General features: G+C 38.1%; 1 protein-coding gene across 1 annotated transcript in view; it reads right to left on the bottom strand.

Annotated features, from left to right (window-relative positions):
• LOC118215472 (carbohydrate sulfotransferase 8-like) overlaps positions 1 to 24,289 on the bottom strand; it is a 147,661-nt gene extending 123,372 nt beyond the window's left edge. The window contains exon 1 of the mRNA XM_035396312.1: positions 23,210 to 24,289. The gene's annotated coding sequence lies outside the window, so the exon portion shown is untranslated. The remainder of the gene's footprint in view (positions 1 to 23,209) is intronic.
• Between the last annotated feature and the right edge of the window lie 810 nt (positions 24,290 to 25,099).

Raw genomic sequence — 25,099 nt, 5'->3', positions numbered from 1 at the left:
TAAATAGCACTAATGTGATGCTTAAAAGTGAAGCAGCCCGTATTTCAACTTGGGGGTAAAAAATATTGCATTTTATGTTTCCTGTCTCTCTGGTACTGGGTATTGTTTGTGCCCATTGTATGTTTACACGTTACATTCATCTGTTCTCACTGATGCAGCTTGAAGCGTGAAAACGTCAAGTCTTGGCACTAATAATGTGTACAGTCCAGGAGGTGTGCTCCTCAGCGATTGTACGGTTTCTATTCACGATTTTATGAAACGATCTCAGGAGACAGTCCGGAAGAGGTGGTTTATTACAAAGCTAGGGAACTAGTGCGTGGACCCTCAGCCTTTGGATTATAGGATTAGATGTCCTTCACCCGTCTGACACCCAAGCCTTTGTCTGATTTCGCGCTGCCATTTTGCAATGCCTTGGAATTGGAATTTCTCTCTTTGTGTGCTGGATCGCTCACATGATAAGTCACATCTGGCACTCTGCGATTGTCTCACACTGAAATACCAAGAATGGGCCAGTTGCAAAAGTTCTCAGCTTCCGGTAGGTGAAAACCAAAACAGAATGATTGTCGAAATGGTTCACCCAGTGAAAAATACTGAATTTGCATGAGAGATGTATTGGCTGGAACAAACTGAAGTTGTTTCATGTTTGTACGGACTCCAAAGTCAGCAGCAACAGCAGATGTTAGTAGACAAATGGGATTTTGTATGGGGCCTTCAGATCCATACAAATACATACAGTACATTTCTAACATGTGGATGTAATCCTGCATGCACTCAAAGCAATGATTTCTGGAATTAATTCCAAGCCCCATCTGCTGTGAGAATCATGCATCCTCTTGTAGATTGGTGAGATCTCATAATCACAAATGTGTTGTTTCCCGAAGGGTGTACGTGCTACTCCTGTCTTGGGCTTTCCCTGGTAACTATCGCTTTGTTTTTGGCTTGAGGTTCTTCCTCATTTAATGTATTTCATTTGCTGCCATCCCCACAGCAAGCACGCGCGCACACACCCACGCACGCGCGCACACACCCACGCACGCACGCACATGCACACACATGCACCTACACACACACACACACACGCACATGCATAGCCATCTGACATGCGGTCAGAAAACAGTGCTGCTGAATGTTATTTCCAGCCACCAATTTCCAGGCATATGTTAAAAACTTAATAAATCTGGTTGCCAGTGCAAGATATTTTCTCCTTCCTGCTGTCCATGCTGGGAGTCTAATTGGATTCTGGTAAGAAGAAGAATCAGGTCTACTTTTCTAAGGTATTGCAGTTCCTTGCTTACTTGAGTTTGCGCAAGTACAATGCAGATCAATCATTCAGGATTGATTAAAAGACTATAAAATGTTTTCCTGAAAAGGTTTGATGTACCAATAAAACATGATTATCACTATGGTAAAACAGCAGCAAAACCATTCCACCTTAGACTAAGTCATATAACTGTGCATTCAAATACAATTTCTAATTATTGTCAGAGGGTCATACAGTATAAGAGATAGTGGCTTCATCTTAAATGAAGCCAACAGGGAAAACAATGCTGTTCTTAATAAACACTGTAATAGTAGAGAGAATAAGACAAGCAGTGAAAACAGTCAATTTTAGAGTAAAGAAGCCTTTTTGGCCTACAAGAAGCCTGACTTATTTCACTTGATTCTGTTAGACACCACTGGAATACACATTCACAATTTATTAATGCTAGTACATAGCATAACAAATATGTTGTCAATCCAGGCAAATCAAATTTTAAATGATCCATCATGCAACATTAATGACAATTTAGATGCATGCAAATAACAAATGTGAAAGCTTAATTTATTTCCTATGAGCCAACTGGGTTTAAAACCTTTTCCTGAATGGACATATTTCTCTTGAGTTTTTTTTTTATTCCATTGAGGCTTTCAAGCACAATGTTGGCCTTTTAATAGTTGTTTTCAATAATACAGCCTTTGGATATCCACTTCCACTTCAAGTTTAAAAAAATAAAGCTGCATTTGTTTTCTTCAGTTGCCAACGCAACATTACTTCAAAGGGTCTGCCATTCCCACCACTGAACCAGCACACCTGATTAGGAAACATGGTAAACTAAACAAACCTTTTGGTAGGTTTTCAAGTGTGCTTTCTGTCCAATCCTGCCTTCATATAAAATATAAAAACCATAATTGTTAGTTACAACCTGAAACTGAAAAGCTGAGTTGACTGAATACCTTTTATTTTGAAATATGGATAAAAAAATCTGCAATATTTGTTATAGACAATTTGTTACATGAATACTTGAGTGTTATTATCATATGCTATTTTCATGTCCTTATTTTCCATCAGTCATTGTTTGCTTTGATTGTTTTGTACAGTAGTTCAGGTGGACAGTTGCAATTATGCAAATTTGTTCATTTAAGGCAGCTTCTGCTGTACATGTCCAAAATTGAAGCCAATCTTATCTGCCTAGCGTATCCTAATTGTAATTCAGTCCTCCTACACAAATATGTTGGTGCAGCCTTATATCAGACAAGATGGTGAGTAATCTTGGCATTTAAACATTTAAACAAACATTTTACATTTCTGTTTTAGGAATTTCATCCAATTTTGAGAAATGGTTCATTTCAGAGACAGATCAAGCCTCCTGCAGTAGACATCTCAAAACCCAAAACTAAGCCTGACTATGCATGACATAGCGCTGTTTGTACTTTCCAGGAGAAACAAACAGTATTGTCAGTGGGTTCAAAAATGAAATATAATGGATATTTGATACAATAACTTTCTAAATGAACTGTGACAAATGCGTGCAAATGTTTTCCAAATCAAGTTTGTCGGTACAAGAAATAGATTTCTATTTTTTTTCTCTTTTTTGGAATCTCCAAATGTGCTTCTGGAGTTACAGTACCACTCTACCACTCAACCCCGACAGGAAGCATTGCAGCTGAAGCATGTGCACTCCTCTGGGGCACTTCCCTGCAATCCAGAGACTATTTCTGCAGTACAGATGGGAATAGAGGCATTTCTCTCATTGAAGCCAGCAGGTAGCCTGCTTACACTCAATGTGTTGTTGAGAGGGACAAAGTCAGTGGTGACTTCAGTCACACTGGCCAACATGAGTCCTATTCACTCCACAAAGGATGAACTTGTATGGATGGAATTCAGTTCTTCCAATTTTAACACCTGCAAGGAAGGTAACAGTGATTTTCATCCACCTGTGATGTATACATGTAGTACCTGTTTATCTTTGCTTTTTAACTTCCTATCTTTTACCACTCCCTCCCAAAACAACTTTGCCTTCGGTGGGAGCAGACGAGTAATAAGCCAATCTTTTGATCTTTTGTCCTGTGCCTATTGTCAGTAGGTGGGTCCATCTGTGAAGGTGCTTAACTAGTCAGGTAACACTGTTTTACAGGGAAAGGGATCTGAAACAGACACCAGTCTGGGTAATTAAGGGGATAGAAAATAATTGTTTGGGGAGTCTTGCATGTCTCCCAGGCAATGGTACAGTATGACTCTCTTTGACAGTGTTTTAGTAATTTCATCTCATTACTGTTAATATGTTGTTAATGCTCTTACTATTCTTGACAATGATTCATTAAAGATGGCAAACTGATTATATCCTTTCCATTGTACAAAACGTAAGTATTTGAAAAACCAACCTGCAACCAACTGCAGACTCAGCTATATCTGACTGTTGAGATTACAGGTATTTTTTGATTCTCAGAACATTCCCAGAATGTTAGTTATGTTAAGACATTCCAAGCACATGCATCTGTCTAATTTCCTGGGTATCCTTCAAGCATTCCCTAGGTAGCAAGGAACATTACAGGACCAATGTTTATTGAGCTTGTGGACTTATTATTCAAGTTTAAAAATATGAATTGTGGATGGTCATCCATGTTCATTTTGGTAAAGAATATTGTAAATGTTAAATATTTTCCAGTATTTGCCAATATATTAATTCAGAACATTCTTCTGAACTTGTTTTCTCAAGTATACTCTATAATGCTTTGTCGTTCCAACAAGCTAACCATCAGGGGGATGTTGCCAGCAACAGCGTATGCAACATGCCTTGTAGATTTTCTTTGGCTGTGACAGAAATCGTTTAGAATAATGAAATGTGCTAAATCTGTATGGGGAACATTCTCTCGCCCCTTCGTAACGTTACCACACAACAAAATGGGAATCTGACTAGTTGTGGAAATGTTCTGTTTTTATCCAGGATAGCAGAGATAGCTTGCACTCAGAGGCTCTTCTAACCTAGGGGCCAAAGCTTGGCATGTCCCATTTCGGAGCCACTGAGTGATTCAGAACTTCAACCACACCTCTAATACAGCATGCTCAATTCACAGTATTCATTTCCCATCTCTGTTTCAAAATATGCGAGTGCATACTCAATTATAATGGCTTTCATGTCTGCAATTCTATAATATAATATAATATAATATAATATAATATAATATAATATAATATAATTTGGAAATATATAGCTCTACCTTTTGGTACGCTAAAAAACTTCCATCATTGCAATAATTGCATGCAGAATGAGTAGAATTCCCCAAGCCATCAAAACTCATGATTGTAAATTATATTTACTTCCTCCAGTCAGATCTGTATTCAGATGATCAAACTAGGCTGTGGTAAACAGGACTTTGGGGAGAATGTTTTTATGACCGGTGTGTCACATTTATTGCCGTATTGTTTATGTAAAAAGGTCAGGTGTGTGTGTGTGTGTGTGTGTGTGTGTGTGTGTGTGTGTGTGTGCGTGCGTGTGTATGTGTGCGTGTGTTTGTGTGCCTGCAGCTCCTCTGTGGGATGGCTGTTTTCTTGTTATTCCAGAACATGCAGGACAATCACAGAAATGGTTTCCTGACATTTTCATCATTGATGCACATTTAGCTGGCCAAAATTGATCATTTAGCCTCACTCAATTAGCCTTACTGAGCTTACATTTTTATTTCACATATTGCATTAAGCATTTGAAGGTGTATGGAGATTGGATGAAAGTTTTGACAGAAAAATAATATTAATCTACATTTGAAGCACAGAAAGATTATTTGAACTAGCCAGCCACCTTCTTATCCATCTTCTCTTATTCCTCTTATTATAAGAGGTATAACCCACTTGGTTGAAAATATATGGTTAGCAGCCCTCAGATATTTCCCAGGCTGAGTGATCACACCAGGTGTGCTCTATATTCAACACATCAACAGTTATGATTTATACCTTCCTTTTTTTTCTAATCGTGTGTACTGGAAGGTAAAGTAACACTAACAGTATTTGTTTTTTTTTTAATAAATAGAAATGAAAACAAAAATTACAATATTCAGAACTCTAATGATTAAACTGATATAAACTGAAAATTCAGCAATGCAAAAGATACTTTTTCTTACTCGTTTTAATTAAAATGAAGGGTTGAAATATAACCAATCCATTCTAATATGGAGTGGTAATTGAAAGCATTGGTGTTATCAAATTGCTTTTTGAAGTCTACTTTCATGTTATGTCATGATACTGTTTTCTCCATATCCCAATTTGTAAGAGAGAAGAACTGATTTAAAAATAATTGCAAATACTTTCCCCTTGGATTTTGAGGCATAAATCATTTGTGACCAAGCTCATCTCTTTCATTGATTTTTTTCACAAAATAAACCAGATGGATTTAGATGTGAAAATGATCTATTATTCCCCTTGGTAAGATTTATAGATTTTCATGTATTACCATGCAGTAAAACAGATCTTATAACATGAGCTGATTTTTTTTTTAAAAGAAAAAAATATGGCCTCTTTAAGCCCAGTGCTTACAAAAAAAGGTGGCAATACCCCTTTATAGCATTTTACCATGATTTCAGCTTTTATGGTCTAATTAAGTGTATGTGGTTAGAAGTTAACAGTATCAATTTAATGGGTAGGTGAACTTGTTTCACTCTCAGGTTATCAAAAATGCCAGAACCCGGGGGTTATAAATGATGGCAGAAGTGCTTGAGGGCCGATCGTGACTAAGAGAGAGACAGACTCCACCCTTTGAGATTCAACATCTTTATGTGCACAACACATCACATCTTCCTTTACCATCTATCACACAGACACAGACACAGGAGTCAGCAATAACTGTTATATAGCTTGTATGATTTATGATGAGAGCATCACATGATGTTGGGAACCATGTTAACTTGCATGAAAAAAAATGTCTTCACATCCTGTTGAGCCATAAACTACTCAGAAAGACAATAAGAAATGCCAAGCTAACCCTTATGTTATCGTATGAGATACACAGCATGAATCATATTACAGGTCTCAGTATAAATTATTTGCAGCCAGCAGATGGCAAATGTAAGCTGTTCATAGATTTCAGAGCCGCAGTGCCAGTGCTGGTAACCTTGGCATTAATGGCAGTCCTATCTGATTTAAATTGTGTCTGCAAGTTTAGGAAATGTCCTGGGTTGAAGTTCCAAGGTCAGCGCCGACACTAGGATGGGAATACTCCTAAATTACAAATTCTTGGCCGGCAGCCATCCCCATCACAAGCTACATTTAGAGTTACACTCCCCCTGAAGCAGTAGGATAAAACTTTAGCTCCTTTCACAATAAATTTGAGTGGAATCACTCATAAGAGCGCTGCCACTGATTGCTTTCCCAGAGAGGGCATTAAAAAAAAGATGGCACTTCACTGCAAAGCAGAAGGCTCACCTCCCCCTGACCTATCTGAGATCATGAACATAACATAGTTCCATGCAATATTTATGAAAAATAGAAGAGCCTTTTTCCTCATCAGTTTCACTATAATGCCATGATCAAATCAAAGAGAGAGAGAGAGAGAGAGAGACAGAAACAGAGAGAGCAAAAGAAAGAGCTCGCTACATACAGACTTTTGTGAAGAGGCTATTTCAGTGAGAGATTATAATGAGCAAAATAAAAACCATCATCTATCATTTTGCTGTAAAAAGCATTGCAGTTGAGAAGTCAGCAAATAATAGCTCACAGATAACTGAAGGTTTGACATTTTTTAGCACCTGTGTTTTTTAAAAGTGATACTACAAGACCTCTGGGTTAAAATATTGCACAGCTTATTTTGTCATGTTAAAAGAAAGACTGACAGCTAATATTACACAGAGTTTGACTACTGGCAGTGATGGTTTGTTCACAGTTCTGTTAAACCATCTGACAAACCCTCTTAAACAGTTGCCAAAAGAGAACCAGCAAGCAAAATGACAGTAGATTGATGACTCTCTCTCTTTCTCTGTCCTTTCTTCTTAGAGGCCATTTTTTCCTTCAAATTATTACTTCTGACTGAACAAACGGGATCGTTTTTTAAATATTTGCACAGCGGTTCAGAATTCAGAATTTCACCTTTAGTTTTGCATTGTCCATAATCACTTAGAGCACAAGTCATCACAAGGGCAGATATTTCTAGATCTGGAAAATTATTAAGCATTTTGCTGCACTGGCTAATACAAAACAATGAAATGCATTAATATTGTATGATACAATACTGTATTGTATAGTACTATAGTTACTGCACTATTAATTTTCATATTTAACAAAACACTGCAAGCTTACTGTATTTATGTGTCAGGCAACACAATAATTATTAAATTATCGAACCTGGGAGGTACATAACAATTTCTAATCCCTGATGGAACATTTCCCCTTAAAATCTAAAAGGTATTCAAAGCATTAATTATTAATCATTAATGTGTTGTGCAACAAACTACCAAGCACACAGACTACACCCCTTAAAACCTGTGGAGCAGCTGCTCCAAATATTCAAAATAAAAGGTGAATAAAATGAATTATTTGGTCAATAATAAAGTTTAATATATTTTTATTAATTTCACACATGCTGTAACAAACCTACATATAGCAAAACTAATTATCTTACTAGAAAATGTAAAGTATGATAGATTACAGTGATCCAATTGCAAAATGACATGATGAAAGGCGACTGATTGATGTCTAGGGAGTGGAAAATTAATAATGATATTATTACCTTTTATTGTACTACTCTATCTGTATAACTTTTGGTATGTTCTATTTACAGTAATATGCTTACTAATATACACATTATGCCATCTTTGAAAGATTCATAAAACATAAGCACATAAAACCAGTTGTAAAACTAATATACTGCAATTTATAAAGTGTTGTTATTATATCCATGCGTGAATTCCTTTCACAGAGTCGATGGATCATATAATCACTCCATGATAAGTGTTTGCGTATTTCAATCCTATGTCACATTTATGTAGCAAGCACCTTACATATCTGACCTGGCGGCTGAGTACGGCAATGAAAATATGACTGTGCACCATTAATTCAGATCCTCATATAAATGATCCAGCCCCTGTCACTTACACTAAGTAAATATTCAGATAAAAGAGGAAATGTGATATGTGCAAAACCTTTTTTGCCAGGTGCACCAATGTTAAAATAATAACAAAACCACCTAGGTGTGACCACCGAGACACCTTTTTGCACCCTCAGAATAGAATTCACAGAGTAGTCACTGTCGTGGTAACTATGTCTCTACATGTGGATCAAATAAACACCAGGGAAACCAACAGAAAAAGTATTTTAACAATGTTTGAGAAACTCATCATTTATCATTCTGTTCAGTGTGTTTAATCCCATGCTGCTACATATCAGAATGCAGAAAAAATTATCAGTACTCTGATGTGTCATGAGAGCACACGTGAACTTTAAGAATAGGGTTCATTTTCATGGAGTGTGAAGCACAAAGAAAAAAAATATTCTCAGTTAATATTGCAAATATTTATTATGGATGGAGAGAGGGACTCCCTGTAGAGAAGAATTGGCTTCCCATTAATCATTTTCAAACCCTGTGTTGAACATCAGATTCACAATTCTTACATACCTCTCAAAAATATTTCATTTTGTCTCAGACTCTCAAATGTAAACACCATACTAGACGTTATCGTGGTAGCTTGTCAAGGGTAATGTGTTCTGATTCTGCACAGCAGGGACTCACATTTCTGGAGAGGGTATAGTGAATTGGGTATTGTTAGCTGGTTGTATCTCAAAAGGATAAAGCAAATGTTTATGTATTAGGATAGCTTCTGTCAATTCTCAGCATTTCACTAGCATATTATAGCATTTAGCTCTTAATTGTAACATAAACTATTCTTGTTTTGAAGGGTAATTGCTTCAAATATTGGATGTAGCTATCTCCAGATAGTGCTCCCAGCTATGTCAGAAACATATTTGCTAGTAACGGTGTTGTAGTACATTCAAAGAAACACCTCATTGTTGCATTTGTCCTAGAGAATACACGTTTGAGCACATACAAAACTAAACATGCTTTAAAAATTTTACAGTGGGGGAAAAACTTTTTAAACTTTACAGTTAATTAGAGTGAATCAAGATTCAATTGAAAAAAAGTCCTTGTTTTGTTGTTGTTCCATAAATAGAACCTTATACAGTACTTGCTGTTATGGATACACGCACTTTACAGATAAACACAACCTAAAAGGAGTCAAGAAGTTCATTAAATGAACCGTTAAAATTAAACCATGTCCAAAGATAAAGATATACACTGCTAAAGGCAAATCCATGTCTGTTGGACCATGCTGTAATTTATGATATAAAAAACAGTGCTCTGCAACATCTTCGACATCAATATTACTTCCACACATAAACCCTTCATTACTCAGCATATTTCATAATTTTCACGCCTGTCATTGATGGTGTCCCCTCACTCTCAACACCACGACCCCTATTCCAAAGCTGTCTTTTTGAAATTGACTGGCAACATGATGCCAGATAGTTCAAAACAACTTACCTTAAAGAACAAGACAGCCCAGTTCAGATAGCCAAATCTTTCATTAAAACACAGCTTTTAAAAAAAATAAAAGATTTACCAGGAGGGACTATTAAATATTTATATTCCTTGATACATGTAGAATTCCCAGGTTTCCAGAGTGTCTGTTCCCATGAATTATTTGGTGCAGCGTCAAGGTCTGTTTCTGCCTTAGTTTTTACAGATCACACCAACTACAACATCTTTTTAAAAAAATACAATACCACTGCATACTGCTGTGTGGAGTCACAGAACTGTGCATAACGCTTCTATATGATATGGATCTTTAAAATCTTTGACACTAAACTCAGTATATATTTTATAATGTTACACCTGGGTGAGAGAGACTAAAGTGAAGCGCTGCGGAGAGGTAAATGCCACCATGTCACGTCCACTTCATGTGAACATCAGAGTGCTTATGCTGTAGCTGACATCGGAGAATTGTTACTCCTTTACCTATCATCAGCATCATTAAAAAAAACATAATACTATTAGAGTACTCTCACAGACGTGAAGGAATCGTGTATGGCCATGGTAGAGAAGAGACAGTCCTGTACATATCATACGTCTTCAACTCAAATTTCTCTGATGCTTGTGTTGCTACTGTTGTTATAAGCATTTTTCACAGTTAGACAAGTGAATTTTAGCAATGACTGAAGTCACCAAACCACTAACACTTCCATTTAATCGTTATCCAAAAGTAAAGAGGTGTTGACTGACTGCTGGCCACAGAGGGCGCATATGCTATCTGCAGCTCGCCAGGGCGGACAACACCGCAGAGCTTTGCAGGTGGAGATGCAGAGGGAAGGGTGGAGACAGAGAAACATGGCCAGAGAGAAAGAGAGGAGGGAGACAGAGAAAAAGAAAGGGTGGAGACAGAAGCTTGGCCAGAGAGAAAGAGAGGGGGAAGACAGAAAAGGAAAGGGTGGAAACAGAGAAGCATGGCCAGCGAGGAAGAGAGGGAGAAGTAAATGGCTAGAAATGACAGCGACTTCCCCTGTGCCTGCTTCCCTCAGCAGGCCTGGTATGATCTGGCCAGTTGCTCAGGCTCTGACAGGGACAGGACAGTGTAGTAGAGGACAGCGTGCCTCACGCTGGGCCACGCACCACTGTGTGCCTGGGTTAACTCCCTCCTCAGGGCAGCCATTGATAGGCTCCTGCTGAGCGGTCACTGTGACCCTGTTGGGTCACTATCCCATGGATTTTAAAAAAAGGAAAAGATTTAATTATATGCCAACTGCAAGTAAGCCTTGCCAAGTCTTTTATGCTGACCACACGGTATGATGGTAAACATTTTGTAATGGCTCAAAAGCATAATCATAATATGCTTGGGATCGTGCATTTTATGTTCTATTGATTGCAGTCATTTCAACTGCCATTGACCCAGACCTTGTAGCACAGCATTCGCCTTACATAAGGACAAGCCTTTGTGAAATATGGATGCATACGACTGCCAGAAGTCAACATAACTATTCCCCAGCTGAACTGTTCTACAGGAAGAGTTACAGTGCTAACTGCAACAACTGCTGCAACCGGAAATGCTGCAGCCCAGTGATAAGGCGGCTCAAGTCAAGGTTCTTTTTTTAATGAGGCAGTCAGAGAGCGTCAGGTACAGTATAAGAGAACAAGCGAGGTTCTTTGAGAGCCACTGTGACGCCGCCCTCCGCAGGACTCCTGCACAAAGCACCACAGGTTCCCCCGGCTCGGAGCCTGGCGGGAGGTCTGGATAATAAGAGCGGACAGATAACTCATCATTCTCGTGTTCACTCTCCGCTTCACGTCCACAGACCTGGCGCATTCCCCTTGTTGTGACAGTGCAAATGAAATCTGGGGCCGCACTGGAGCGTGACACACACCCTCAGCTTCGGCTTATCATGCTGTCCTCACCCCTCTTAATAACCGCCCCCCCCCCACCAATCCCCCTGGAGCCAACGCATACCCATCCCAAAACAATATTGATACTCCATGTACCTGACATTTGGGGGTATGCACATTGTGTCACATCCCTTTGAGGACAAAAGTCCTTCATTCAGAACTTCCTCTGAGCTGCACACCCTCCATTTTCCTGCTGATGTCATGTCTTGTTAATAAATCTAATTCTGAATTCTGACATGGTTCCGTTACAAAATGTGGAAGATAAAGTTCTCAAAGACCTGAAGAAAGACCTGTGAGAAATCCAAAGAGGAAAATGTTTGCCAGGTGCAGAGGGTGACAGTACTGTGTGACAGTCAAAAATGGCAGCATCAAACCAGGAAACACAGTATCCAGATATGGTGAACTGAATTCAACCAACATTTATCTTTAACTTTCACAGAGTTCATTTTTATGTTCAACGGCTAAGTTTTTGAGAGTTCAGAAATCAGAGAGAATATTAACCTGCCAAATGGTCTTAAGATAATAATAACATATTCTTATTTCAGAAAGATACAGGCTGTCCGGTTACTGTACGTGTATCACTCACTAGGTGTACCAGAATACCAACATGGCTTAGGGTTCGAGTTACCAAATAATATTGGCATTCTCAATGTGTGTTTTCTCAATACTTCTGTCATGTCAGTAGTATTTTGAGATTCATTTGAATTTTGAGGAACTTCTCATCTGTTGCCACAAGGATGAAAACTTGCTATGCTGCACCTTTAAGATAAATTTTGATTGAATTCAGGACACGTGTATTCTCAGCCTTGGTGTGTGAAAGGGTCTCTGGAAAAGCATTTCTAACACCTCAGAAATATTCTGCTTCATGAGGGAAAGTATGCATATTGTATGCATATTTTAAGCCACATTTTTTTCATTTAGCGTTCATGTTTCATTAACTACGTTGATACAGTAGGTGTGTTATTTGTGGTTTTTCTCTTGTTTTTTTCCAGCTTTTACATTCAATAATACTTCAATAAAGCTTAATACATAACTGAAAAAAATGAATTGAAAATTAAATTTAAGGTTAAAATGTGCATGTACACTGGAACTTAAATTTGCATGATCTGTTTAACCTTGGTCCCTTTGCCCATCTATAAAGATGAGAGCAATCTATTTCCACTGACCAAATCTCAGCAGTGTTTGACTTGTACAGGTAGATGCCCTTGACTGAAATTTTTCCATAGTGTATTACGTTGGCCAGCTCTCCCATGTAAAACAACGATTGTTGAACCTCGCTATCTCCGCCATTTGCAAACCAATCTTAATGCCATTTTGACAGGTGGAATAGAATCAGCATGGGCTCCCCAAATAGCGATTTTTGTATAGAGTATATATATTTTTCAGTGTATGTACTATAGTCCCCGGTTCAAACCCACTAGTACCTTTGTGTTGTTAGCATAAAGCTCTACCAACTGAACCATATGACTAGTATTATGATGTAATGATGTAGTAACTATGTGACTGGGAGTTATGAGTTGAAAATTAGATTCATATCCTTAGAGATCATGGCAATACATACTCTACACTCTATAATATACACTCTAATGCAGGATCTATCAATTTATCACAGTAGTTTAAAAACTGTGTGATATATACCGACACAGTTTATGGATAAGCTCACGAAGAGTGATACAAGAAAAGTGGTCCCAAATAGGACACATGGGCATGCTGGAAATGAAGCATGCTTTATAAAAGTGCAAAATCAGCTTTAATACCCAAAATTGACAATACATTGTGCAGAGTATTCTAAGAGTATGAATTAGGCTCTTTGAGAGCAGATTTGAAACTTAAGCAATCTTCCCAGTGGTGAGTACATGTTGTTTGAAGTATAGTAGACATATATACACCTTGATGGAGAGCAGGCTGCATTAGGGCTGATCAATTTCATTTCCTGTCTTTTTCGGCAAATGCAAACATTACACTTACAGTAAAACATAGTTGAAAAAAGAATTATATCTGCAGGGCCTCCAGGGAATTGTGGTATTATACTAGTCAGTTAATGGAAAAACGGATTGTATGTGCCTTTCATTGGCCCATTCATTGGCCCATATAATTAGCACTTTTATATTCAATTATGTTTTATATTTACAGGTCTTGGACATAATAATGGAAACATGGCATGAAAAATGACTTCTAAAATACTAAATCACAATTACTAAGGTAGCTACACAAGTGACACATATTACATTATATGGCAGTTAACAATATGCATCAGCAATAAAAAAGATCTGGTTATCAGCACTTCCAAACGAGGACACTAAAAGGCCCACAGTTGCCACAGAGGCCTGAATTCCCGGAATTACAGGTTTTGCCTGAATTACAGGTTCATTGGTCACAAAAACTGCTAAAACAATGGAAAACATGAATAACCTGCATTGGCAAATAGGAACAGTTGTTGCAAGTCAAAACTCACAGAGACAGATGGACACTTAACCGGATAGTTGCTAAAAACTACATTACCAAAAATTACACTTTTGTGACCCAGTCTCATCAAAAAGTGTACACTGTGAGCTTAATAAAGCTAGTATTTAAGGGCACGGTCACCATTCCAAGGCTAATTCACAAAGACACATAACCTGGTGTATGAAGCACAAAAACAAACCTAGACTCATGAAAGCCAGGATGCAGTCAAACACCTTCCATGGCTCCACGCCAGATTCAAACGTCAGTGAAACTTTATGGGATATTCTGAAGCACAAAACAGGAAGTACATTTTCCACTGCTTTCATACTGCAAAGAATTGGTGGCTTTCCTTCTTAAAGAATGGTCCAATATCTCCCTTAAATGCAGTTAAGAATGTGTATGGCAGCATTCCATGAAGGATTGAATGCTACTCCTTATCAGTTACTTTATATTTATATATTGTTTGCTGTTTCCATTATTTTGTCCAGACCCTATGTGTGTACTTTATATTTATATATTGTTTTCTGTTTCCATTATTTTGTCCAGATGTCTGTGTGAGTGTGTGCCTTTATTTTTTTTCTTTTAACTGACAATTAGTATTAATTGCCTGGCGATCTGAAGAGTGAATATACTCAGGCAATCTATGGCTTTTCGTTTAATCCTTATAGCTGCACTTCACAATAACCTTCTCAAAGATAGGAAAATGAGCAGTCTTAGGCCTTACTCTTTTTTTCGCTGGAACACGGTGCACACAAGAACACAGTGAATAAAATCCAGAAGAGAACATTTGAAAGCTGCTTCACAAATGCTGCCTCAGCAGATCTTTACAGAACGGCTGATAATGAATAGAGGCTGCATCTCAAAATGCTCCTTCAATCCTAAGTGTGCCTAGTGTTCTGAGGAAAGGTTTCACTAGGTAACTGCTGATATGGGATCAGACTGGAGTGAGAGGTCATTTTTTATTCAGAACCTTTTAATAATGACTGGGAATGGCTGCTTTAAGTACTATATGTCTGTGCTTTGGCTCTGAGAGACTGTGGTGGTAGTAGCATGCTGTAAGAGTGTCTATTCTGTGAAAATGGTGGAGTTTCACTAAGGTCAACAGCTTTACTGAGGAAAGAGGTTTACACTTTTTGATATTTTATTTGTAGTTGTTTTTGGTGTCATGTCTAAGCGTGATTGGTAGATTCCATATGACAGATGACTGATCAAAATCTCACTGGCACAAACCTTGGAAACTACATCTGCTGCTCATCATCTATATAGGCTTTTACTAGGAAACTATTCTCTAAAATACCTTTTTGTAGGGCCATATAGTTTTGAAAGTACTTATTTTGTTTAAAAAGGCAAAAATGATTACTTTAATGGACATGCATGCATTCATTACCAGCCCTCAAATATTCAGTTCTTGGTAGACAATTTAAGCGATAAAGTCTCTTTGGAGAAAGTGCTTTAAGAAACACTGCAAGTAAATGGCACATTCTAGCTATTTAAGTCCAAAGAACCATGGCAATAATCACAGAGAAGGAAACTTGTGATGCTCTTAAAAGTCACAAATTACCTGAATGTCCTCAGGAGCAATACACTGCATTGCTAGCTCCATCTGAATGGAGATAAACCTTGCAAGACATGAAGAACAGCAGGGAAGGAAATTCCTGGCACAGACAGCATTCCCACATATTTGTTTTTCAGGTTTCAGCCCCAATTACTGCAGGTCAACTGTTATTTGATATGTTGGCAAAATGCTGGGCTGCAATGCAGGACTGCGTTCTTAATGCATCTCTGACACAAACTTGAATGCTAACAGCAGAGGTTCAGCACCACGGACAGAGATCATTTGACCTGGACAGGCACCTGCAATTATTAAACAGTTATGTCCATATTAAGATATTCCCAGACCCAAACTTCTTATTTTACACAGGTCCTGAAGTGAAGACTAATTGGACTTGTTAAAGGAAATGTTGAGGAAAAGTTCATCATCAAGGAAATCAACTTTACACTACATTCATTTTACATTCTCAGTATTTGTTTTATGTTTACTACAATTATTTAGCTTCATTCAACACCACCAGTAGTAGCCTAGCTTTGCTCACATGGAATTTTGTGAACTTTGGATCCGTCTATTCGTCTAATCTCACCCTCTTGTATTTGGAAGATGTAACATCAAAATATTCTCATTTATTTCATACATCTCAAACAACAGTTTTAACATAGGCTAAAAAATTCCACGTGCATACAGATTTGTGGCAATAAATTCAATACTGTTTATTAATTTACATTATCCATATATACTCAAATTACACAATGTGTACTCAACAAATTGGCTGGCCCATTTTAAAGGTCCCATATCATAGAAATCAATGTTTACTCAGTTTTGGCATTGATTGTGCAGTGTGGCATGATACTGTGTGCTGGTAAAATATGAACTCTGTTCTACTTCACATTTTTAGTTGTTGTATAAGATAAATAATTGCCAGCCTAAACAGTCTGTTCACAACTGTCCCCAGATTCTACCTCACAACTGGCCTGGCTGAAAACAGCCAATCATTTTTAACAATGTCATTCACATAAAACTGCCCTTGGTCAGCTTCTTCTAAGAATGAGGTAATGCCCACCATTTTGTGATTTACCATCTATGACCGCACAGGGTAATTATGAATGGACCAGTTGTTTTACGGACACCATATTAGCTCACTTTTCTGGATTGGGAGGAGATGGGAGGGGTGCTCGTCCCATTCCCGGTCAGCGAACAAATCAACGCAGAGCATATGGAAAAAAAAAGAAAGTGAAACATCCACCTAAAATGGCCTGTTCGGCTCTAGGGGTAAGAAACTAAATTATATTTTTAAAACATTTATTGCAATAGTTTACCAACATGTTTGGTATGCCTTGTCGAACAACATAAAATTGCTGAAAAACAGCATAATATTGGACCTTTAATATTTCTGCCAGGGTGGGTAGATGCATTGCTCTAGCCTATTTATTACATTGACTGTGTTTGGCATGGCTGAACAGGTGATCAGCTAATTAGTAACTGACAGGGCTTGAGTAAAATAAATTGGTATAATCAACTCAGAGGTAATTTTTGTGGCCTAACTGATCAATACCCTGGCAACCGGTCCCTTCATTGGACAAGAATTACAGCTCTGACAAGCTGATGACAGGGATGCCGAGTAACGAGCTTGGCTGGACCATGTTTTCCAGGCACAATGCCATATACCATCTGAGACACCGCTGAGATCTGCTTCAGCATCCAGACAGTGACCTTGCCCGTGTGTGAGTAAATCGTTAATCCCCTGACAAAGCAAACCCATTCTCATCTGAGAAATACATTTTCCTCCTTCATGAAAAAGACACACAAAGATCAAATCTGTTCCCTACTAGACAAATGTGCATTCTCAGAAAAGGAAGTTTTCAAAAGAAATACATGAAATAAATGTCCTTAACAGTTCCTGTGATGGATTCTCAGTACAACTGAAACATTCTTATATCAATATTAATACACCAAATGTCACAACTGGCTTCATAACTTTGTTCTTTAGCAAGCTCCATATTTATGTGTCCAATCAGTTTAATAGGAGAACCTGTTAACATCTCAAATTCTGTCTACACAGGCATCAAGATGCCAATAGGGTTGATTTGTATATTTTCTATTTAATTTATTAGCACCAGATCAGACAAATAATGGCAAGTATAACCTCAGCTGATTCTCTGCAAAACAGCAAACACTGCAAAACAAGTATTCGATTAAGATTCTTAGTTTCACTTTCACAAATTACTGTAGCTACGTCAGCAGATGTATGAAAGGCAGTTATTAAAATGAACATTGTATAAACAGCCTATGTGACAAACGTGCAGCATGGCCCAGCCATAGTGTAGCCGACAATATCATCACAGTTTCATGAGGTACTTCCTCCAGTAACATTATCATTACTTTTCAGTAATAAAAGCCATAACTATGGTTTTATATAAGATGATAATGGCACCCACTCAAGTTACGCTGTCAGTTGTTGGCCTATTTATGACTCAGCTCAAGCATGCTCTGAAATGATCATGCTCCATTCCTTAAGGGCTTAAAGTACTACACCAAATATAGTTCTGTGATCAAGAACGGTACAGTGTCAGTCATTTTGTTGACTGCCATTGCATTGCACTGGTGGTGTAGGCTTCCTTGTCCGTCTTGCATTTAGCTGCAAGGGAACCTTGATTTTATGGCTTTCAGGTACTCTCAGCCGCCTAACAGGACCATGAAAAAGTCTTTAGCATGAAAACTGGAATACTAGCAAGAACCTTAATCTGATGTGTTCTATCTATATGTTAGGTAATTAGTGATGTACATAATTCACCGAAGCAGAGTCATAACAAATTCAGAGTCAGCGTGAGACTCTATCAATACTACTGCCAATCAGCTTTTACTGCATTACAAAGTAATGATGGCTTTTCTTTTGAGACTGATAGTCTTGAACTGAAATACCAAAACATATGTACTACATAGTACAGTTGTATAAAGTACTGTATATACAATGGCTGCACAGCTGGTGTAATGCAGTGAAAATAAGTGGTGCCTGGCTTCCTGCTTTTTTTTTTTTTTTCCAAGGACACTGTCCTAAATTGATATGGCATGTTACAGCCACGGGCTGGCCAATAAATATGACTGGCCATTTCAAATCGGGAATAACAGTAAAATATAAGGAACTGATAAAACAAAAACCTAAAAACAAAACAAAAACCAAACAAACAAAAAAATCCTATTCATTAAAAAACGATTTTTGGGTCTCTCTGCCCTGAGGCAGTGGTTTCCACTGAAGACCTACAAATCTTTGTTTCAAAGCATTCCACAGCAGCAACCTAAATTATAGTGCTTCACACTGTAACATATATAATGCCGTTCACATCTTCCTTTACCTTTTCTTTGAGATAAAACACACATGCATTCTGTAAAACTGCTTTAGTACAACTAATGAGCAGTTCCAAAATCAGAAGAAGTACTGTATGTGAGCAAAACAGTGATTCATAATGGAAGAGGACATGGCTCTTTTAATACATCAAGGGTCTCTTTTCTCTCTGCAAATAGTAAACACCCATTAGCTTAATGCTAAAAAATGTATGAACTGTCCCAAGAGGCTTATTTCCACAGAACTAAGGAGGCTATTAGAAGCAACTATAACAGTATGAATTGTAATCGCCTTCTGTGCTACCCAAGATATAGAAATAAATGACAGGAAAGGTCACCCTAAAATGACAGAGTCTTGTAGGAGTAAAATACTAAAAAATATAACCAACATTCTCCTTTTGGAGGTAAGGGAATCCTGTTCATATATTATTCAAGGATAACCCATTTTAAATGAATGTCTTTTGAGGATTGTTTGACATCCCAAATTAATAATTAACAGGTGACCTTTTGCTCATTAAAAAGGCTGGATGGAATAGCATTTCCCATATAAGACAGATTGAATTCTGATGCTTACATAAAAGTCCGTAAATATAAATACTTGGCTTAACACAGTGCCAGCACATTTCAGTGAGATGCATTAATGCATCTTCAGTGAAGTATTGTTGCCACATTGATTCGTATACCACAGTACCTACATATAGTTTATCCCACTCGCTCATCAGGTAATAACTCTGGAAACAAAAAGCAATTACTTTCTTTGTCCACTCGTTATCCATTTGTTTTTAATTTCTGAGACAGTTGTACAAGCACCTGTATTGGTGATTCTCTCTGTGCGCATAATCAAGAGGCAAGGTGGGATGTTCTGCCTGGGGAGTACGTGGAGAGCGTACATTCCCAGCCCGGGAGGGCAGAGGTGTACCAGACGGGGCTATTTATAGTGAAATGAGAAATAATTCAGTGTGATCGGAGCACAGAACATACAGCCCATCCCTGGCGGAGCAGATGGGGAGAATGAAACGAGGAAGCTTCCTTCCTGAGTCTCTCAGGCTTCCTAATGGAGACAGGAGGTTATCTCTTTGAAGTCACTGCGCGCTTGTGCTGATCTGCTCCGCACAGCCCGAGCTTACAGCGGGCCCAAGATTGCATGCTAATTTGCAGCACGTGTCCAGAAGGTCATCGCCAGATTGTGGACTACAGAATACCTTGCTTCTTTTAACGTGGGTATAAAACACAGTTCTTTTTGCCCGTCATTTAAAAAAAAAAAAAAAAAAATCAGGTTTGACATTTTCGGCAGTATAATTCAGTACTTTGCCCACAGCCGCATGTACTGCGAGCACACAACAGTGCACACAGGTGGCCAGACCACCCTCATGCCTTGCTAGTACTGTGGAAACTGTGCATACTCCAGGGCCATCTGGCCTGTTCTCTTCGGGGCAGTACTGGTGCAATGCCAGCCACAGGGCCTTGTATCATCACGCAGTATCCACACAACCAGTTACACGTCTCAGAGCTCTGCTAGGTCAGAAGAATTAATGCAATTAAGTCAACTCCTCAATGAGAGATTTGTTTTGTTCTCTGGACATTTTTGAATATCCAGATATTTGGTTACTCTTTAATAGCTGTCTAACTGGTATCAGTAATGGAATAGGAAAAATAATCTGTTTTCAATTCCAGGCTTTAGAAGTCAACAATAACAAATTGGGTCAATCCCACAAGTATCATTCCAAGGCTTTGTATTCAGGGAAATACTTTTTAGACACCAAGCGGACAGGAAAGAGCCTAAGCATAAAATGAAGACTAAGTTCGCAGATAAAAATCCTTGTTCTTCGTGCTAGCAAACATGTAGCAATCTCAGCAGGGTACTCCATAGGATTATACATCTGCACTAGACATTTAGAAAGCCATTCCTCCCATGAAAATGCACTCAGTTTATTTGATTTGTTCTGATCAGATGTGTGTTTTGTCAGGCAAATGCTTAAAAAGAAAAGGTGGAGTGAATTGTGTTTAAAGGGGATTATGTATGAATTAAAATTAGCCTGTCTGAAGACCGGACCACAAATGCTATTGTTAAGGCTTAAATTAATAATGTTCTACTTAATACTGGAAATGGGTTCACCAGTAAATCCAGAAAGGAAAACATGCACACTTAGTTTTGCTCCAAAAACAAACAAAAAAAAACAGTGATAAGTGTTGATCAGAACAAGATCTACAGGTCAAAATATTAACTGCTGCAAAATTTAAAAAATACATTATTTTGTCTTTTCAGCATAAGTGTGTGAGATTTCAGTTGTGAATTTCTGGCGTGACATCATGACTCGGCACCTTGCGCCAAGAACTTTTTGAAGTGCGCACGTTTATCTCTCATTCACCAAACATGTAATCACAGATTCATCATTCACACAACAAATATTCAGATTGTTGTGCTCAACATTTAACTTTCTATGTGCCAGTGCTGAAGCTACTGTAAAACCTTTAGGATTTCCTATATTTCTGTATTTTGAATACAAACAATGGCAAAGAAAGAACAGCCATAACTAGTATCCTGTACCAGAAGGGATGGGCAAACAGCTTCCTAATAGATGACAACGGGGACACAATCCAGCAGTCTCTGACATAACTCATATTGATCCAAGCTGGCACCTGATCTACCCAAGTAATAACTGGCAATTATACCCTCTTTAATTTGAAAATTGATGCCTGATGAACAACTAAGCTATATAAGATCAGTTCCTTTATTGCTGTTTTGTTGTGCTGGCCATTACTATTGTTCAGTGGGGAAGCCTATTCACTAAAAAACTGTCAGACTGTCAGACAGAGAATGCTTCTTCTCATTCCCATTACATATTGTAAATGCGAGAAAAGATATGCCCTAATTGTACTTGAGTGAGTTCACACCGAGTTTCACCTGCTCATTCAGTTATTGTGGAGAAGTTAGTTTGCTGTATCATTAATCCTTCAACATTTAATTCTCCTGAAACATTTCTGTGTCTAAGAAGTATTTCTGGAAACATAAATAACTTTAACAATGACCAAATTAAGTCCAAATTAAGTATGTTAAAATAAAAAGTGGAACCAACTAACTGCTTGAGTAAAAATGTGCAGAAATGCACACGTGTAAAACATAGGCTACATTACATTAAGAGAGAGAAGAGCCAATGAGAGGTATCTGCAGCACATGGTTCAGCTCAGACAAACTTCACATCACAGTTAATGCTATATATATAGCCTATATTTTTTACAATAAAAAACTATGAGAGTTAAAGGGGGCCAAGCTCTGTCTTGTACAATCAGAAATGATTCACAGTTCAGTGATGGGAATTCATATTTACTCCTGATGGGGCAAATAAAAGAACAGTAGGCACTATTCATTATTTTCAAACTTAGGACATGCTTTTGTGAGAGAGAAGTAAGGGCTTTGCGGATAATTCACTGTTCGTACAATTTTGTTTTGTGAGCTCCAGGTCCACTATAAGCTTTAGTTTAGATGGTGTCTCGATGTAGTGTACAAAATAACAATCTGCCTCAAAAATAATTTTCATGGCAGTTGATTTTTATTTAGTAGTTTATTAATTTTTTTAAAACATTGAAGCCTAACTCATTTCCAGGAGACAGCGATATTATTTTAAAGTATATACACATGGTTTAGGTAGTGGGAAGTTGCATAATTTATGACTTAGTTGGGGTCGGACATAACACGTTTCCTGAGAAAACTGTGATCCGGACCGATTTACTATATTGCCGACAAGTTGTGGTTTGGGATGGCAAAACAAACGTTGCTACAACGTTGTTTTTCATTCCAATACCCTTTGAAAGCGACCAATGAAACAAAGTAACCTGAAGTCTACTACAGGAATACAAATGAATAAACTAACATACATTTGTATAATAACAGTACACCTGCTGTTTCTAAACTTGTCTCAATAACTTTTAATGACAACAGGCTTTCAATATAGACATCCCGCCGTATGGAGACACAAAATCACTCTAGCAGTATCTGAAATCCCATCTTTCAATGCGTATATTTCCGTTCATATTAATTGTTTATCTGTATTTATCTGTATCTGCAATTTGCTCCACATTCTAGGTTACTGACCAACTATCAGGAAAACAAGCGCGGCTAACTCAGGTGTAGACCTCGATATTCAATGCAAACATTAAAAGATCATCAAGGAGCATTAAGAAGGGCAATACTGACCTTTCCAGATGCAAAAATCAGCATATAAGCTGAAATGGGGTAGGTAAATATCGTGTCTCTTTTGTCAGTCGTTTAAAGCAATATCCCCTTCTGCTCGAGTTAATCGGTTTAGAACTATACACCGCATATGCTTATAGCACCACCAGCACAAATCAAAAAGTCACACCGGTTAGAACGTGCACACATCTTGAATAAATCTTACAACGCCTGTTCTTCGTGAACTCCACTTCGTACATCATGGTATCCTGTGGTTAAACCACAATTGGTGCAGTTTAAAGGGCTGTATTCAAATTCAGTAGAAAGTACGACGATCCAACAGAACATCACACAGTGCTTCTCTCTAACGTCTCGATGCTGGCTCTCTACATCCCAGGAAGTCTCCAAGGAAAGTAATGCTGCCGATAATTTCGTGGCAAGAAAGACTCTAAAATTGCAGTTAGCCTTGGTGTCTGAGAGCACGTGGAATAGAGAGAAATGGCTCTCATCGCGCTTCCTTTTGTTTTTACTGAGTAGACTCGCTGTCACCCGACGAATGTCTTTACGTGGTTTGGCTTCTTTGTAGGAATAAGAAAACGTTCCAAGTCCGCAGCTGACTGCGTGCGCTCTTGCAAACGAACTAGGTTACGGAAGGCGTTCTCCGGACCCAACTAACTGCCCACAAGATGACAAGGAATCAGTTTAGCATCTGGATTTATGTGTAGAGAGCGATATGCATTTAGTGTCTCGGAGCTAGGTGTCTTCTCTGGCTCATTAATTCAAAGCTTCAGATGTGAAGTTAAATATTGTGCCGATATCACCAGGGCGTGGAAGCGGATGCACAGCTGTACAAAAATGAATAACGTTTATGGTAGGCTATTTCGAGGTATCCGTGCCAGTTGTCTTGAGACTGTCATTATAGGATAAACCTTAATCATTTACTGAATTTAAATTCACGAAGACAAAACAAACATATGGCGGGCTGATTTTCACGTTTAAGAAAAGAACCGTAACAAGTTTCTGTGTCATCGGCTGTTATGTAGTATCAGGACGAATGCACCAATGCACTTTTAAATATATTGTAGGTGATGGGATATTCGTGAACGTAAAAAAATGTTAAAAGGAAGATTTTGCCCGGATTTGAGATATAGTCGGATCCTTCAGTTCTGCCTTCCACGCAATGATAGCCTACAGTAGATTTACTTCATCTTACTAGCGACTGCGACTTTGAGTTGAGTGCCATACTTCTCTAAATACTTTAAAAAAGTAAAAAAGAAAATTAAAGATAATGTTTAATACAAAATAAATAAATAAATAGTGCTGACAGAAATTAAGAACTTAAAATTTTAAGGTATAAGTACCCAGTTAAACTCACCAATACATGTTGAGACCACAGTGAACTTTCTTTTGTTAAGCCCTTGTGTAAAAAGCCTATTGTGTGTGTCTGGCCAAAGAAGGTTTCAAACATCCATCCTCTCCAAACCAGATTTTCTACATTCTCAGGTGCTTTAAAGTCTGTGAGTTCAGCCACCTGCCTAATCAAGACATAATCAGGTATAATGGTGGTTTGTGGGGGGAAAAAGAACAAACCAACCCCCCCCTCTTCCATCCCACAAAAGAGATCACTACTCCGACGAGGCTTATTTCCTCTCTGATTTTGTAGTGAAATTGTTTTGGTAGTTATAAACATAATTATATAATCCTAAGGTTTCTAAATATTTTGTAATGGTGTGGACTTCTACTTCAAAAGGTAGAATGAATGTGTAGTCAAAAGAACAGATGTGGTTTAGGTATAAATGCCTTGTGGTAAGTAATTCAGTCCTATACACATAGTAGCAGCAATATGACTTTTGATCAATAGGCCTCACTGTTGATATTGCTTCCTGGTTGACTGGTGGCACTAGACTGAAGCTC

This window comes from Anguilla anguilla, chromosome 16, assembly GCF_013347855.1.
Source record: "Anguilla anguilla isolate fAngAng1 chromosome 16, fAngAng1.pri, whole genome shotgun sequence".
NCBI lineage: Eukaryota > Metazoa > Chordata > Actinopteri > Anguilliformes > Anguillidae > Anguilla > Anguilla anguilla.
Note: the sequence above shows the minus strand (reverse complement) of the source record. Positions and strands in the feature narration are given on the sequence as shown.